At 45.4% G+C, this 16,968-nt stretch overlaps 1 long non-coding RNA gene across 2 annotated transcripts; it reads right to left on the reverse strand.

Annotated features, from left to right (window-relative positions):
* Positions 1 to 5,083: 5,083 nt before the first annotated feature.
* LOC142924067 (uncharacterized) lies at positions 5,084 to 16,544 on the reverse strand. 2 transcript variants are annotated; one of them, XR_012941202.1, is made up of 5 exons: positions 15,923 to 16,544; positions 9,713 to 9,835; positions 8,700 to 8,857; positions 6,445 to 6,535; positions 5,084 to 6,231 (listed from the first exon to the last, which is right to left on the reverse strand). It is a non-coding gene; the product is annotated as an uncharacterized LOC142924067 (long non-coding RNA). The 2 variants fall into 2 exon arrangements; XR_012941201.1 differs by lacking the exon at positions 6,445 to 6,535 and having other exon boundaries at positions 15,923 to 16,527.
* Positions 16,545 to 16,968: the final 424 nt, after the last annotated feature.

A 16,968-nucleotide genomic window follows, 5' to 3' on the forward strand; every position in this document is an offset into this window, starting at 1 on the left:
GCCCCTGTGGCGCCCCAGCTGATGCCCGCATCGCTCGTGCCACTCTCCTGGACCACCGAGTCGTGGAACTACCCGCGGGACCCTGAGTCAATGCGACTCGTGTCATTGAGGGAGTGGCCGCAGGGCAAGTGAATGTCGGGTGCCCACAACTTGATCGGCATTATTTTCTATTGGCAAGCTTTAGGCAACCCTGTGATGAATTTGTATGTTTGTCTATAGGATACATTCATCATAGTAACAGGACTTTTCTTACCAAAATTTGTTCTTAATTATCATGGGAACTCAACACGTTCGTAAATAACAATGACCTTAAAATTAAATAAAAATGGAAAAATGTAGACTTTTGGGCAATGGCCCTTTTTCATTGTACAAATGGGAGACGGACCATTGCCCGAAACGTTGCATATAATGTTGTGTCTATTGAGGCCACAACATTACTGACTAATGTGTTGAGCTTTTTAGTTACTTGTTCTTGGGCACCACTGCCAACGCAGCAACAGCATTGCCAAATAATAATGTATCATCGGGTTAACTTATTAGTACTCCATACTGCTCAGTCTGGGTCAGCAAAGCATTGAACCAGTTCAGATTTTGCTTTCCACTGATACTAGCCATGACTGGTTATCAAACTCATGTGGCTGGCTTCCACAGCAGAGCACGCTGAACAACACTGCCATTGCCGTGAATATTACATGTTTATATTATTATTATAACATACGATACTTGTTTCCTACCACGTGTGTTGATTTCGATTTAAAGCTTTCGTGACTGCAGGGATTAATCTTCTTGGTTTTTTCGGTAAAGTCACGTAAAAGGGAAATAATAAAATAATAATAAAACATAATAAAATAAAATTATCACGATGTTTTGACCACAACACAAGCAGCCGTCCTCAGGGGAAGAAACAGAGCTGTCGGAAAGACAGCGCTCCAATGAACACTGCACACTGCTAAGCTTGGCAGCGTATTTTAAGCTGGATGGGAGGAGCAGAGCGCCTTGACAAAGGAGTTTACATATCAACAGAATAATTTTGCATTGAAGTAGCTATGTTAATGTGAGAGATTAGCAGGATGTTAAAGTCAGAAATTAGCATGTAACTGGGAGATTAGCATAATGTTAATGTGACGAATTAGCATGTAACTGGTCACGGAAGTGGCTATGTTAAAGTCAGAGTTTACATATCAACAGAAGAATTTAGTATACATTGAGGGAAAAAAGTATTTGATCCCCTGCTGATTTTGTACGTTTGCCCACTGACAAAGAAATTATCAGTCTATAATTTTAATGGTAGGTTTTTTTGAACAGTGAGAGACAGAATAACAACAACAAAAATCCAGAAAAACGCATGTCAAAAATGTTATAAATTGATTTGCATTTTAAGAGGGAAATAAGTATTTGACCCCCTCTCAATCAGAAAGATTTCTGGCTCCCAGGTGTCTTTTATACAGGTAACGAGCTGAGATTAGGAGCACACTCTTAAAGGGAGTGCTCCTAATCTCAACTTGTTACCTGTATAAAAGACACCTGTCCACAGATGCAATCAATCAATCAGATTCCAAACTCTCCACCATGGCCAAGACCAAAGAGCTCTCCAAGGAAGTCAGGGACAAGATTGTAGACCTACACAAGGCTGGAATGGGCTACAATACCATTGCCAAGCAGCTTGGTGAGAAGGTGACAACAGTTGGTTTGATTATTCGCAAATGGAAGAAACACAAAAGAACTGTAAATCTCCCTCGGCCTGGGGCTCCATGCAAGATCTCACCTCGTGGAGTTGCAATGATCATGAGAACCGTGAGGAATCAGCCCAGAACTACACGGGAGGATCTTGTCAATGATCTCAAGGCAGCTGGGGCCACAGTCACCAAGAAAACAACTGGTAACACACTACGCCGTGAAGGACTGAAATCCTGCAACGCCCGCAAGGTCCCCCTGCTCAAGAAAGCACATATACATGCCCGTCTGAAGTTTGCCAATGAACATCTGAATGATTCAACTCGCCGTGTTTGGAGGAGGAATGCTGCCTATGACCCCAAGAACACCATCCCCACCGTCAAACATGGAGGTGGAAACATAATGCTTTGGGGGTGTTTTTCTGCTAAGGGGACAGGACAACTTCACCGCATCAAAGGGACGATGGACAGAGCAATGTACCGTCAAATCTTGGGTGAGAACCTCCTTCTCTCAGCCAGGGCATTGAAAATGGGTCATGGATGGGTATTCCAGCATGACAATGACCCAAAACACACGGCCAAGGCAACAAAGGGGTGGCTCAAGAAGAAGCCCATTAAGGTCCTGGAGTGGCCTAGCCAGTCTCCAGACCTTAATCCCATAGAAAATCTCTGGAGGGAGCTGAAGGTTCGAGTTGCCAAAAGTCAGCCTCAAAACCTTAATGACTTGGAGAAGATCTGCAAAGTAGAGTGGGACAAAATCCCTCCTGAGATGTGTGCAAATCTGGTGGCCAACTACAAGAAACGTCTGACCTCTGTGATTGCCAACAAAGGTTTTGCCACCAAATACTAAGTCATGTTTTGCAGAGGGGTCAAATACTTTTTTCACTCATTAAAATGCAAATCAATTTATAACGTTTTTGACATGCGTTTTTCCGGATTTTGTTGTTGTTATTCTGTCTCTCACTGTTCACATAAACCTACCATTAAAATTATAGACTGATAATTTCTTTGTCAGTGGGCAAGCGTACAAAATCAGCAGGGGATCAAATACTTTTTTGCCTCACTGTATATATAAATAAATAGTGCATATTTAGTGTATCATTGAGTGCATGTTTACGTGCTCTAACCCAAAAATCTCGATTATGGACTCAAAAAACCGCTGGGAGACTTCTCACTCAGACCCATAGCAAGACGATATCTCCCCAATATTCAAATTGTTCAAATATCCCCCGAACCAGCCCAGGATAAATTTAAAGATCATACTCGGCATTCTGAAGGTCCACCGTGTCCTGACAATGATCACGTTGCCATGTTTACGCTTCTTACAAATATTTTTGCCCTGTTGAATCGATCACCAAACCCAAGTGACGGTAATGTTACGGTAAAAAAAACTCAGTGGGTGACCTCTGGGCACAGCATGACCTTGCAAACAGACGACCAATCGAGTGAAATAAACATGGGAAACGCACCTCGATGAACAGGCTGACTTCCCTGTGTGTTCGGACAAACTCGCAGGCAAAACGAACATGTCCCGAATGCCCACGTCCTTCAGGAACTGCATCTGGAGGTGTTGGCACACCAATTGCATCACCTAGCAAAAGAGGAAAACAGCAGGAACGACGTGAATACATCATCGCCATGCAGCAGTCTACGCCCGTCAATTTCTCACAGCGGTAGTAAGGTCCTTAGGTGTCTGGGAGCACAAGGCAGGTGCAGGTGGGTGAGTCATAATTTCCATCCCTGACGCCAAAACTTATTTCAGGCTGTGCAAGAGATAATGACATGGGTTAATTGTCACACAAGCCAATTAGAAAGCTGCCATGCTGTTAATGGTTAGTAAACTGAACTCACAGACCAGAGGTCGCTAAATGGGTACACCACAGTTAGCCGATCGGCAAGTCGTGTGTGATGCAGCAAAGTGTGGCTTTCAGCCGGCTCTTCCAACACATCTGGTCAACGTTGAAAAGTAGAATATGGGACCTTCCTGGTGTGGACTAATCAGTTTCAAAGACAATGCATATATTATCAGAGCATGTTTCCATGTTCACCACAAGTACGTGTGGTTAATGCAGACAGGATTCCTTGAATAAGGATTCTGTTTGGCGTTTTAACATCTTGACACCTGTTGTATTGCCAGAAAGGGTAAACCCTATTGTTATATGGAAAAGTAGACCAAATACTCGTAAAGAGTTCGCTCTCATGAAGGTCTTTTCACCAGTGGTGGTGTGACCAAGCAATTGCAGAGCTGCACTTTTATATAAGTCAGGTCAGAGCCAGATACACATTGGAGGATAAACATCCCACGGTGGCTGGGCAATTGTTGTGCAATAATGTCAGGTCAAACTTACTTAGAATATTTACAGGTGCATTTTATTCATGCCGTATATATTAATGCACACATTGTGTAGTGGTATTATTATTAAACTCACCTTTAATGACGATGACCATAAACATGATTAAGAGTGTGACTATTAATGAATGTGCGACTGTACGATGTGGACGTAGCGGAGGGGCCCCCCACGGTGAGCGGTGACGCAACGCGCGCAGTGGCCCGCGTCACGTGGTTGACACCTCACGTGCACAGAGCGAGGCAGGCAGAGCCAGAGGGGGGGGGCGGCGATGCCTAGGTGACGTTGGCGTCCTCGCGGTCTACTCCACGGTCAAGCTGCGTGTCACTTGGTGACCCCCCCACCGCCTCTTACTGGACACCTGTGAGTGAGAGCTTGATAGCGCTTCGGATTTCTCCAGGGTCAAAACAGATTTTGATTCCGAGTACAGTGCACAGCACCTGTACGGCGGGTCCTCGTTTAACGCAGTAGATGCGTTCCTGAAAAGTGCCGCGCTAAGCGAAAATATTTCCCCCGTAATGAATGTCCACGCGCAGTCAGAATTGGGTTACAAATAACTTGGGGGGACGCCGCCGCGTTACCGTCTCGTCTCGCTCAACCGCGCAGCTCAAGAAAGTAGTTCGGCGTCGACCGCTCACAAGTCGCCTTATGGCGGTGCGCGTTCCCTAAATGAAGGCAACCGCGTTATAGCGTGAACACGCGGGACAGACCCAGTTGTCGTGTGCGGGTCAACTCCCTGAGATAAACTTGCTGCCGACTTCATGCGTTGTATACGCCCAGTGCTCAGCCAATTGTTGTGAGCGTCGCTCCTCTGCCCTCTGTTGTTAATGGAGGGAGACTGCACCCAACTGCCAAGTATCATCCTTCGTGAGCCTCTTCAAAACGCTGATCTTGACACCGCTGGAAGCAGCCATTGGCCTTGACCTCACCCCACAACAGTGCAAGTTTAACCGCTCAACATTAAAACACAACGATGGGTCGCTTGCACCAATCGCACAGCATCACAGCGTTGACTCTCAGCTGTTGCTTGTGTAGAGGGGGTCAGATTGTCCAGACATTCGGTTGATACTAATAGGGTTTATTTGCCAGTATTGCAGATTATTTGAATTCCATTTGTTTGGGCGTCAGGGTGGTGCAGTGGTCACGCCCGTGCATGGCATCTTCTGAAGGAGTGCCTGGCTTCGCTTTCCTAATTCTGGTCCCTTTCTCTGCAAGGGTTTACTCCCATAGCAAAACAACAACAAAAACATACACTGTAACTGGTACTAGTCAAACATCTGGGATTGTTTTTGTTATGCTGCCTTGCCCAAAATGGCATTTGGTGATAAAAAAAATTTGGCAGGAATTGATGCACTAATGCAATTTGAACTCTTATATATTTTTATTTCATGACTTGCTTAGCGTTCATATTCTTGGTTCTTTCCGTAAAGTCACGTAAATAGAAAACAAGAAATAAAATTCAAATTAAATAAAAAAATTCAATAAAAAAACAAATAAAAAATAAATTGAAAATAATAAAAGCAAAAAACCCAGGACGTTTCAATCGCAACACAAGCGGTCTTTATTTTATTGTTCTTGTTTGGTGTTTACGTGACTTTACCGAAAGAACCAAGAATATGAATTCCTGCAGTCACGAAAGTTAAGTCAAAATTTGCTTCGCGTTCCTTTACTTTGCCCTCCTATCTGTTTGTATTGTTGTTTGTTGTTGTAACTTTCTGACTCGCCCCGACTGGACATCTGTGAAAAAGAGCTTAATAGCTCATCAGATTCGTCCAGCCTAATTAAAGATTCTGATTCGGACATTAACTGACCCAGTTTTTGCGTGGAGATCACGGCCAGGATGTGGAACAAAGGGACCCCCGGTCACACTCACGTGGAATGCCTAGGGCATTGCACAGCATTTAAATGGACTAGTTTTGTGAGATTGAGTGGTGGCTTAGGGAAGGCCTTTATTCAACAATGTATATCATGGCCGATAAGAATTTTTATAGTCATACACCATAGCCCACGATTTCCTGCACCGTTCATTCACTTGAGGAGACTGCGCATGGTGGAGATGGATGACCCTCGGTATCCTGTCCCAAAGTGATTCCAGTGGTTCAGGTAGTGGAAGAGTTGCTAGAGCTTCTGGTTCTTGCCGAAGCCTTGTGACTTTGGGATGAGAGCGTGGTAGGATGAGTGAAGCGTAGAGCTAAAGCTCCTGGAACATCCTGTACCCAAACAACACCAAACATTCAAAATCTTACAATGCTGCTGTTCCAGCACGAACAACATAACAATGAACAACATATTCTTAGTTTTTTCGGTAAAGTCACGTTGAAGAGAAACAACAAAATAATAAAATATATATAAAACAATAAAAAATTCTCACGACGTTTCGACCATAACTCAAACGGTCGTCTTCAGAACAAAATTCTACTCACCTGGTATCGACAATCAAGGGTATTTCCCTGTCCCCAGACGACCTGCTTGTCAGTTTTGATGTAGTTTCCTTATTCACCAAGGTTCCTGTACCTGACACCATTGCAATCATTGAAGACTTAGTTCATCAAGGACTAAACACTGAGGTACCCCCCCTGGTGAGACATTGTTTAACCAATACATACTGCACTTGGAATGGAACTTTCTACAAACAAACTGAGGGCACCCCAATGGGCTCCCCCCTCTCTCCAGTTATAGCTAACATTTTCATGGAGAAATTTGAGACTGACGCCATCCAGACTGCCACTCTGCGCCCAACCTTATGGAAGAGGTACGTGGATGACACTTTTGTCATGTGGCCACATGGCCGGCCTGCTCTAGACCAATTCTTCGACCACATCAATTCCATACACCCAGCCATCAGATTTACCATGGAAGTCGAAATAGATGGCAAGATACCTTTTTTGGATGTCCTAATTAAAAAGAGACCTGATGGTTCAATGAGCCACTCTGTCTACAGGAAAGCTACCCATACGGATGCTTATCTGAAACCGGATTCCCACCACCATCCATCACAGAAGAATTCTCTCATCAAGACTCTGTATCATAGAGCCCAATGCATATCCGACCAGGAACACACAAGCAGTGAACTCAAGCACGTACACCAAGCTCTTAGGGCTAATGGTTACTCCGACTATACAATCCGCAAAGCTATCACTCAAACCATGAAGAAGAACCCTCTTGAGGAGCCTTTCAAAACCATCACATTACCCTACATTGCTGGGATCACAAAAAAGATCTCCAAAATCTTGAATAAACACAAGATCCAGGTCCGTTTCAACACATTACATAAAATCCGTGATCTGGTTCCGTCTGTAAAAGATGTGATTCCGGACATACAATACCCTGGTGTCTACAAACTAAGTTGCCTCTGTGGTAGTAGTTACATTGGAGAAACCAAACGCCATGTCTCGGACCGCATTCGTGAACACAAAGCAGACCTTAAACACGGTAGGACCAACACCTCGGCCGTGGCAGATCATTGTTATAATTCAGTAGGCTCACATGACATTGACTTTTCCAAGACAGAGGTTCTTTGTAAGCCATCTGGCTTCCATGAGAGATTCGTTCATGAGGCTATCCACATATACAAGCACAGAGACAATTTCAACCGAGAAGATGGATTCTATCTTAGCAATCATTGGAAAGATTTGATAAACCATTTCAGGTCTTAATTGATTGTTCACGCTTACAGTGGCTTTCAGACAGCATACATTATACAAAATTTCGTCTCCCCCCTCCTCTTTTCAGAATATAGATGGACTAGTCCTGGGTAAACTGCCAAATCGTTGCGCGTGGCGCTAACGGTTTTTATAAATAAATAAATGCGGCGTTTAAAAATTAATTTATGCGAACCAACACACCTGAAGACGACCGTTTGAGTTATGGTCGAAACGTCGTGAGAATTTTTTTATTGTTTTATATATATTTTATTATTTTGTTGTTTCTCTTCAACGTGACTTTACCGAAAAAACTAAGAATATGAATTACTGCAGTCACGAAAGCTTTAAAATCAAAATGAACATTTTCACAAATTCAACGTAATGCAGGTAATTGAGTGGCTCGAGGTTAATTTCAATGTCAGAGCACCGAGCCAATGCCATTGAGGTCCTCCGTTCAAAATCCAGTAAGCCATCTATCAACAAACGTTCCTGCGAATTGAGGGCAGGAATGCTGTGGTCTCAACTTGGTCACCAATGGCTGCTCAGTAAACATAATGTCAAATGTGTTTTTGTTCACTGAAGCATATCCCAGCTCTGAGGGTTTGAATTCTATTTGACGTGTAATGAATTAACTTCAGCTTGGATTCCTGGTAAAGCACATCAGTGGCAACTTGTCTCTGAACCAGGGGTTCCTTGTTCGACAAACTGAGTTTCTGGAACATTCAAGCATCCTCAAGCGCCGTGGATAAATAAGAGTTTTATCGTTCCACTATTGTTTTGTGCACCGTATCAGCTTTAACAGGATTTGCCCAAAAAGCCTTAGCAAGGAAGGATGAGTCTTTGTAAGTTAGCAAATATAGAGGGTGGAGACCTCAGCATGTAGAGATCTCAACCACAACTCTACCTGGTCTCTGTTATTTATTTAATGAGCCAGCCCTTGCCACAGAGGTTATACGAATGAACCTTGCATGCCACAGACAGGGCAGTGAACGGCAGTTGCTGCTATTGTTTTGGTTGTTTGTAGCTTTTTTTACCCAGCGATGGCAAGCTCGTACTCCGAGTGCCTATAGAAGGAGGCTGGGTCAAAGATCACGGGCCCTTCATTAATCTCTGCAGCGTTCCCAGTCCATAGGTCACCGTGGAGCAGTGCCGGAACCACCTCTACGTCCCGGAAAAATTCCCCCAACCGAAGCTGCACACCACGCAAAAAACAACACCACTTTATTCATGATAACGTTGTTTTCGAGTTAGATCGCATAAATTTACATGCGTCGTACACCCACTCCAATTGCCATTAGGCAATTGCCAGAAGTCAGAACGCTTCTGGCAATTGCTTGATGATGCTGGGTGTAATCACCAGCGAAAGGTCGTACTCGTTTGAAAATGTTCTGCGTTTCATCTCTAACACACCAGAGTGCCGAAGCAATAACATAAATGGCACGTTCTGTTCATGTCAGAAACATTACTAATGGGCTGTGTTGGGTGGATGTGGGTGTACGACGCATTTACACTTACGCGATCTAAGCCAAAAAAAACTTTATCATGAATAATTTTGGTCGCGAAAGCCTGCGTGTGAAACACGTTACCTTTAAAGTCCCCTCGAAAACCCACTGCGATCAAATGGGTTTCCCATATGGCTGTGTACATGATGAGCTACACTGCTGCATGTATTAACTCTTTCCTGTTCCGAGATGACTGCAAGTTGCGGGGTGCATCCCGTTCACCGCTGAATCTCGTGTACGTCATCGGAACGTAATAGGAAGTAAATATTAAATAACTTTATCGGTACCGAGGATCCCACAAGGCCGTGCGGGAAAGTGTGTAGCACAGTTTGGTACCAGCTATAATAGAGTGCTGTCCTGTCGCTACGGTGCTCTGCGGCGAGTACAATGTCTTTAAAAACAACGGCGCTATGCCTCTCTAAATAAAATTACCGCTGAACCGCTTGCGCGTTCCGAGATTCGGTGGTGAACGAGACCCATTCTGAAATGAGCAGTCGTCTCGGAACGGGAAAGGATTAAGGGCGAGAGTGAAACAGCTTACGAACCTGAAGCCGAGACCAGAGCTCGTGGGTTTCCCGTTCACCGTAGTCCTTCTCTATCATGTCCAGCTGAAGCTGCAGTCGCTGCCGTGAGAAGAACGTCACCCAGTCCTCCTGCCACTCATTCAGCTGGTGGCATTAATATAGTTTTATTACGGACATTTAAAAACATAAGCAAATAATACCTACTTTATTTGGCCAATCCTTGACCTAAAACAGTGATATTCACTCATTTTCGGAGGGGGGCCACTTTCGCGAATAAGACATTATCAGTGAAAGAGCCATCTCACATTTGAAACCATTGGGGGGTTTGACAGCATGATGGGGTGTTTTCACTTGTGTGTATTGTCGGGGACTGCACGTCAGAGGTCGCAGTAAAAAGGACACCAGGGACTGCCACCGGCCCGCGGGCCTTGCAATGAAGAACACGGACTTAAGATGTCACCCAGAAACGTTGAATTTTACGTACAAATGGCTGGGTAATTCTTAAGACATAATTCGACACTCATGTTATGTACCGATTATCATGCTGTAGTCTTTGAACATCTCATTTCAGCCACCAATTGATATCCTCATAAAAAAATACAACAGCATTGATCCTAACGATAGGTTCTGCGCTTAATTCCCGCAACTCCGCTTAGCACGGTTGGCTATGTACGGTGGAAAGGAAGTTCAACATACATTCATACAAGTCTGTCAAACCCGGCTCTGAGTGTAATTGGTAATTAGCGAAAACATAACTAATTATGTGAACACTGGTTATGCAAGATCGATCTCTGAGGGAACTTCAGTGACATCTGGTGATGTCAGTTGTAGCTGTGTGCCCTGTTATCAATGGTACAACTGTGTGCAATGGAAGAAAATATATGCACTCATCCTGCCACCTACTCAACCTCTAACCCACCCACGCACCGAACTACCCACCTACCCAATCACCCATCCAATAAACTACAACTAAAATATTTTGTATTTTACCAGGTAAGCCCCACAGAGCTATATAAAACATTTTAGAAGTGATCTGGTTACAACTGATACGTGAACGAAGTGGCTTATCAAGCTGACATTTCTTCTAAACAAATCTTGACTCTAAATGCGGAGGGATAAATCTGGAGGACCCGGAGAAAGATCTACGAGGACACAGGCAAAACATTAAAACTCATAATATACAGGCAGCAGGGTCAGAATCGAATACACGATTTCCTGTATACTCAGTGAGGTAGTTAATATCTCACCATAGTGGCACCCCGCTCTCTGACCCACTCACCCAATTACACACTAACTCACCCACTCAACCTCCCACATTAACTTACCCACCCACCAGTCACTCCCCCATTCACCCAACCACCCCCTCACTCACCCAACCACGCACCAACTCACCTACCCACTAACTCACCCACCCATCTTCTCCCGCACTCAGCCAGCCACCCGCTCAATCACGTGCCGACTAACTTACTCACACACTCACAGACCAATACACCCATTCACTTACCCACCCACAATCTCACTAGCCAAGCCAACCACCCAGCCCCTCACTCACCCACTTATTCAATCACTCACTACCCCACACACTCACCCAACCACTTGCTCACTTACCCATACGCTAACCCAACCACTCACTCACCGAATCACCCACCCACTAACTCATCAAAATTAATTCTCAACCACTCACCCAACCACCCACGCAATCTCATACCCACTAACTCACTCACCTACCCATTTATGCACTCACGCACCCACTAACTCACTCACTCACGCACCCACCAACCAACCCACCTACCCATCTCTTCACTCACTCACCCACCCACACAGTCAATCACTCACCTACATACCTACCCAATAATACTCACCCACTCATCCAACAACGAACTCACCAACCCACCCGCCGACTCACTCACTCAGGTACTAACCCACTCAACTTCTAACCCACACACTAACCACCTAACCACCTACCCACACACTCACTCACTCACCCACACACTCACTCACTCATCCACCCACCCAAACATCCACTCACCCACCCACTAATTCACCCACCCACTCACTCCCTCATCCATCCACTCACCTACTCGCCCATCCACTCACTTACTCAATGAGCCACTCACCTTCTCACCCAGTACTTACACATCAACTGACCCTGCCACCCACTCAATTTCTAACCCACCCACTCACCCAACCAGCTGCCCACTCCCTCAGCCACTCACCTACTTACCCACCCCACTTACACATCCACTTACCCTGCAATCCACTCAATTTCTAATCCCCCACTCACCCAACCACCCGCCCACTCATCTACTCACCCATTACCACGGAATTATTCACCCACCCATCAGTCAACCACCCAATAATTCAACCACTCACAAACTAAATCGCCTATTAATTAAACCACCCACTACCTCAACCACCCACTAACTTAACCACAGAGCCACTCACCCACTCAGCAAGCCATCCACTACTATATCTCTAACCCAATATCTCACTCACCCACCGCCCACTCACCTACACACGTATGCACTCACTCACACGCCGCTCACTCACCTACACAATAAATTATGTTTATTTTACCAGGTTAGGCCCAATGAGCTACATAGCTCGTTTTCAAAACAACCTTCACCACAAATAAACCGACCATTAAAATTATAGACTGATCATTTCTTTGTCAGTGGGCAAACGTATAAAATCAGCAGAGGATCAAATACTTTTTTCCCTCACTGTACATTGCGGGGGTCACAAAAATATCTCCAAAATCCTGAATAAACACAAGATCCAGGTCCGATTCAACACAGTACAAAAAATCCGTGATCTGGTTCCATCTGTAAAGGATGTGGTTCCAGACATACAGTACCTGGGCGTTTACAAACTAAAGTGCCTCTGTGGTAGCAGCTACATTGGAGAAACCATACGACATATATCGGACCCCATCCGCGAACATAAAGCAGACTTGAAACACGGTAGGACGAACTCCTCTGCCGTGGCAGATCACTGTTATAATTCAGTGGGCTCACATGACATTGACTTCTCCAAGACAGAGGTTCGTTGCAAGCCAACCAGCTACCATGAGAGATTCGTTCATGAGGCCATCCACATATACAAGCACAGAGACAATTTCATCCGAGAAGATGGATTCTGGCTTAGTAACCATTGGAAAGATGTTTTAAACCATTTCGGTTCTTAATTGATTGTATTTTATGGTGATTTTCAGACCGCAGCCCTTTCGCTGGCACTGCCTCTTAATACTTCTCACACCACGGTCAATGGTATGGTTTACAACATGTAGTATAATAATTAATAGTATAACATTGTAATGTTTAACATAACTCATAAGGCAATATATAGCATCGTAATTGCATAATGAATATACATCAGTGTGGTATATAGTTGGGTTCATAGAATAAGACATAGTGTAATATCACAAGTCTAATAGTTTATAATCTGAAGTATAGGGTAAGTGTAAAGTAACGCATTGTATAATTCAAAAGTGGAATTTGTCTATGATGTGATGTTATACCATGTAGTTTAGATTGGAAGGTATAATATTGTATTATATAGTAGTCCAGTTTACAGCATAGTCATAAGGCAACTCAGGAAACAACAGCGCACCTTGGCTGTTGCACTTGCCCCTTTTCTTGTTTCCTCTCTGCCTGTGTTCCCAGCCCCCTCCCTCCTCCTCTCCGGAGGTGATGCAGGTAACATGCAAATTCATATTTTAACTCCGCCCACACAGCTTAATAGACGCGGTCCTTGCATGTCAGCGTTCATTCAAGCTCTGTCTTCCGGACAGACCTGTCTCTTCACTTGAAGAAGGCCACTTGTGTTGTGGCCAAAACGTCGTGATAATTTTATTGTCTTATTTTATTTTATTATTTTATTCCCATTCTACGTGACTTTACCGAAAGAACCAAGAAGATGAATCCTTGCAGTCATGAAAGCTTTAAACTGAAATTTACTTTTTATTTCACCAGGCAAGGCCCATTAAGCTATATAGATCCTTTTCAGAATAGACCTGGCTACAAATGAAAGATATACGAGTGGCTTATCACAGATACATTTATTGCAGCCAAATCCTCTAAACGCATGTTGCTTCTAAATGCAGAGGGAAAACCCTGAGGATCTAGAACAAAATCCAGGCGACCACGGGTGAGAACTTGCAAACTCCAAATATACAGGCGACAGGGTCGGGATCGAATCTACCACCTCCTGTATACAAGGCAAAATAGTGAACATCTCACCACCTTGGCGCCTCACTCTCTGACTCAACCATCCACTCACTTACACGCTAACTTACCCACTCAATTTCCCATGTTAAATTTCGATTTAAAGCTTTCGTGACTGCAATGATTCATCTTCTTTGGTTCTTTCGGTAAAGTCACGTAGAATGAGAATAAAATAATAAATTGATAAAATAAAATAACATAACACAATAATATTCTCACGACGTTTCGGCCACAACACAAGCGGCCTTCATCAGGTGAAGGGACGAGACTGTCTGGTAGGACAGCGCCACTCCAGCGCTGTCCTACCAGACAGTCTCGTCCCTTCACCTGATGAAGGCCGCTTGTGTTGTGGCCGAAACGTCGTGAGAATATTATTGTGTTATGTTATTTTATTTTATCAATTTATTATTTTATTCTCATTCTACGTGACTTTACCGAAAGAACCAAAGAAGATTCCCATGTTAAATTACCCACCCAGCCGTCACTCACCCATTCACTCACTCACCCAACCCGTCACTCACCCCTCAGCTTACCCACCCACTCACTCATTAACTTGCCCACCTATCTTCTCAACCACTCACCCAGCATCCCACTCAATCTCATACCAAACTAATCTACACACACACACCCACACACCCACTCACTGACCCACTCACCCAGCCACCCACTCAATCTCGTACCCACCAATTCAATCACTCACCCCCCATCCAAGCATTCAATCACCCATTCACTCACCATTTAAATCTCCCACTCATCCAATTACCCTCCCACTCATCCAATCACCCACCCACTAACTCAAACATAAACATCTATTCACTCACCCAATCCTCCGCTCACCTACTCAATCACATAACCACCAACTCAATATCTAACTCAAACACTCACCAACGAACTCTCAACCTCCCACACTCATGCACTCACCCACCTAACCAGTAACTCAACCACACAAATCCACTAATTCACCCCTTTGCTCAGCCAATCAATCACACAACCACCCACTCAATCTATAACCCATCCACTCACTCAACGACCCATCTTCTCACCCACTCAGACAACCACCCACTCAACCACACACTAACTGATCAATCCACTCATTTACCCACCCACCAACTCACCCAACCTCTCACGTCCACCCACCCAACCACCCACTCTCACCCTACTACTCAATCACCCACTCAATTTACAAACTCAATCACCGACTCCATCACCCATCCACCCATATTGACCCACCCCCTAACTCACCCGGACACCCACTCAGCCACCCAATAATTCACCCACTCACTCACCCCAATTATCCAACAACCTACCCACTCAACTCCCCCACCCCTTCACTCATTCACACACCCACTTAACTTCCCACGCTCACCCACCCATACAACCATTAAATTACACATCCACTCACCCCCTCAACCTCCCACAATCATCCACTCACCCACCCACTAACTCATCCACACACACACTCACTAAACCACAAACACTCATTCACCTACCCCTCCGTTCAACCATTCAATCACACGATGATTGATTAAATCACTAACCCGCCCACTCGCTCCCCCACTCACTCCCCCACCCACTTACGCACTCCCCAACCCACTCACGCACTCCCCAACCCACTCATCCTCTCACTTACCCAGCCATGCACGCACTCACTGACTCACCGAGCCATTTACACAATTAACAATGCACTTACCAAATCACCCACGCATCCACTCACCCACTCAAACTCCCCCACCCACTCACCATCCGTCTCACTCACCCAATCGACCCCCCTCACTCACCCACTCGACCTCCCACACTCACCCACCTACTCACCAACCCACTCTCTCATCCAACCATTCATTCACCCCCTCAACCTCCCACATTCACCCACTCGGCCACCTACCAACTAACTCAACCACATACACCCGCTCACTCAACATTACCCACTCACCCTCTACCCACGCAATCAATCAATGCCTCCTTCACTCACCCAACCTGTCACTCACCCAACCCCTCAGCCACCTACCTCCGTCTCAAGCCTCGTGCAGTCCAAGCTCCAGGAGGGCCTCCTCCTCCTCGATCCCGCCGAGGTTGGGTCCCGTGTACGTGCCCTCGTGGCCCCGCACGCTCACGCGCACACGGGGTCGCGCGTTTGTTCTCGCCACGCGAACCTCGGCCGTTATCTCCCACCCGAGTCCCCGCCGACTGGGACCCCATTAGGGTCCCCGTCGGGGGGAACAATGAGGTGTCCATCCGCTGTGTCTCCTCCCCTCTCGACCCCTCTAGGACCCCCTGCGCCGCTCACGATATCCCCCCAGGAGGACCCTGTCCCTCCTGTTTCCATCTCGCGGGGTCGCCTCTCCGCACTCCCGCGCTTCAGCAGGCTCAGTGCTTGCACCACCATGCGGCGCTCCTCAGAACCTGCGGGGGTGGACGAGGGTGGGGGGGATCATCATCGTCAGCAGCAGATGCAGCATCATTATTATTATAAGCAGCTACAGCAAGTCGCAGTATCATAATCATCATCTGAATTACCACCACCACCAGCAGGAGCACTATCATCACCATCTTCAACTTGCCAAGCCATCATCATTACATCATCACCAGATTAATAGATCTCTACCATCACCATGCATAAAGACATTAGCATTATATTCACTATCTCCTGCATATGCTAATCTCAACATAATTATCGTTAACATTATAATCAAGATCATATCGATCAACGCACCGGTGTAAATTGTTCTAGTTGTATTCAATACAAATCAGTTAATATATGCATCACTCGAACGTGCCACACCACTGCTCCACTCCCCACTGCCCTTCTCCATCCTCCCCCTTGCTCCTTGGTCCCTTACCATCTGCCAACTGCCCCCTTGCTGCCCGGGCTCGTGGGTACCCTCAGAGGATTTGTATTCAGCTGTAATATCGAGGCTAGAATACATTTCCGCGTGATAAGCCACTTCGTTGAGTTATCATTTGTGATAGCCAGGTCGCTTCAGAGAAACATCTATGTAGCTCAGTGAGCTTTACCGGGTAAAATACAAAATTGTTTAGTTTTTTGTCTGATGG

Source organism: Petromyzon marinus, chromosome 8 (genome assembly GCF_048934315.1).
Source record: "Petromyzon marinus isolate PM22_M1 ecotype Great Lakes invasive population chromosome 8, UKy_Petmar_22M1.pri1.0, whole genome shotgun sequence".
Classification (NCBI taxonomy): Eukaryota; Metazoa; Chordata; class Hyperoartia; order Petromyzontiformes; family Petromyzontidae; genus Petromyzon; species Petromyzon marinus.